Genomic DNA, 2,735 nt, shown 5'->3' with positions numbered 1-2,735 from the left:
TTCTTGATGTGGTATTTTATTATTGGATGATTAGGATATGTATAGGAGGGCATCAGCCTTCTGACTTTTTGAGTATACATGTTGTAAATTTGGTTTAGAAAGAAGGTACACCATTGTTTTGGGGAGCTAATTTTCTTGGGTATAATGTAATACCTGTTCAATAGTATGCTAAAGTTAACTTTTTAAAACAATACGTTTTAATTAACCTTGGGAAGTAAGAGGAAATTTAACCCTATAAGAAAAAACCTGTATCGAAGAGTCTTGAATTTCACAGTTGAAGGAGAAAGATTTGACAGCGATTCGCACTTCCCCTCCTGTAGAGAGCTAGCATTTTAATTATTATTCTTACTTGGTGATAGCATTGCTTCTAGCTTAGGGTTGAGGTAACTGAAGGCAGTGTTTAGGGTGCAGAGAGGTGGTAATTACTGTCTGTCTGTCTGACTGACCTGTCTCCCACGGGCCAAAGGGAATGTCCACGGGTGGAGGGAGCTCATGTGGCAGCCTGTCTTGTTCCAAGCGCCACATGGATTTGGAGGATAGATAAGCAGACCTTTTTCGGTAAGGATTGCATCATAGGTATGCATTGTGTGGTATGAATATATATAAATTGTAAACAATGAACTATATGAAATATATATAAAAATTTAAGAAGATTCCTATATGGTTATACATAAATATAAGGATAGCATCATATATATAACATCTCATATGTATGTCTTATATAAGTATAATGTAATACCATATTTAAAGAATTTTTAGGGACCCCAGGATGAAACAAGTAGTTATCTATTGCTGCTTCATAATTTGGTGTGCATACATATTGACAGGATAAAATTTTGCTGAAGAAATAAAACAGCAACTGCACTCTCCTGCCTCTGAAAGGATCCATTTGAGTCATTGCTGTGGCTGGAAGGGTAAGATCTCTCTTAGAAAAGCACATGAGATCCACATCTGTTTAGTACAGAATTGATAGGGTTAGCCATGAATGAAAACATCAGCTGTGTAGATGAGTTTCCTGCTTTAGTAATTCATTGCAGCAGTGATATTTGGAGGAAGGGAAAGATTCTTTCCCTGTAAATTATATTCTAAGCTCCATTTCAGCCCATTGAAGAAGTTTGCCTTTAAGTGGTGATGTGATTGTTCCTTATGTACCATAGCATTCTTGAAGAATTTTGATACTTTCTACAACTAAATATTGCTGTTCCATAATAGATGTCACCTTAGAGTCTAGTGAACTCATTTCATTCTCCTTTTGTGTGTGTGCTTGTGGCACATATGAGAGGAAAAGGAATTTTGCTAAAGAAGCCAAAAAAGTAGTTTTGCAGCTGTCAATTTTGAGGGTGGTGGGTTTTTTTGGTTCAGTTTTTTTGTGGGTGGCAGACTGAAATGGCACGGCGGATGTTGAGAGTAAATTTTAATTAAATTTGTTAGTCTGACATTTGAGTGAAAAGTGTTGGTAATTTATATAGTATTGTGGAATCTTTTTTCTGATCCAAACCCCAATGGTAACTTTGAACCATTTTCACCAAGTTCATTTAAAAAACACAAACCAACAAAACCACTTTTCCTAATGTGCATCTTTGTTTTAAGGGCGATATGTGTATGTTGCCTGCTTGGAGGACAGTGTCGTGTGGATGTAAAGGTGTACATGAAGCTGAGGAATTACCAAATTAAAGGTGTAAAAAGAGTGAAAATAGGTTTGGGCCTTATTCCATCTTCTAGTTTTAAAGAGGTTGTATTTTGCCATATATGGAATAGTGAAGGGTCTCTGTTCTCATTTATTTCAAGAGCTATGTTTTCTGCTGCCATAAACGTGTGGAGTAGCTGTTGAAACTGAGATTTGGCCATATTGAGAATAAACAGTAAATTCAGTTTCTACGAAGAGTTGTGCCATGCTGTTGCTTTTTCGTGTCGCCCAAAAGAGGGCAGTGCATCTTCCATCTGCTGAAAGTTTGACATAGAATCGTAGTGAAGAATTGCAGTGTGCTCTCACTGTGGTGTGTTCTGACTGCCAGCGTTAAATCTAATGCAGAATTCTTATCTTAATTAGTAGTCAACGTTTAGATTAGTCTTACACCTGTTTGTCTTCTCCATTTAGATTCAATTGAGTGAAGCCGATCAATGCGGCATAATGACACAATTTAGGGGGCGAGGGAGAAAAAAACGTTTGTTAGCTAGTTGTTTACTTTTCAGATCAGCTATTGAAAGTTGAATGAATAACTGAAGCCATAATTTAAATGTTAATACAGTAAGTACTGAAAATAACAGCCCAGCAACTTAACCCTTTGAAAAATATATGTGATAGGAGCCCTGTAGCCTTTCCTAGAGGAGTTAAGTAGCATGCAGTTGTCCTAAGATGTCTAGGATCTTGTCTTATACGCCTCGTTCCCCAAGGCGTTCAATAACTTGCATTAAAAATAACTGTATTGAGCTGACTAATGACATGTAAATGTCACCTTTAAAGTGATGCTACATTCACTACAAATGGAGTTCATACTTTAAGAACTTCAGTGCATAAAAGCTTAAGAATCCTGCTTTAGCCTGATTTTAGGGTAACTTTTTCTGTTTTGTAAATATATTTGCATATTTGCATTCACTCAATGAGTGAATAATTGAGCAATTAAAGACACAAACACAGTAGTGTCTTTTTGGTTAAGAGGGAGAGAAGGAAGACAGAAGCCATACCGCTAGACTCGTAACATGCTTGCTTCAGTAAGTCGGTCAGAACAGGCTTG

The sequence above is a fragment of the Struthio camelus genome, chromosome 8, assembly GCF_040807025.1.
Source record: "Struthio camelus isolate bStrCam1 chromosome 8, bStrCam1.hap1, whole genome shotgun sequence".
NCBI lineage: Eukaryota > Metazoa > Chordata > Aves > Struthioniformes > Struthionidae > Struthio > Struthio camelus.
Note: the sequence above shows the minus strand (reverse complement) of the source record.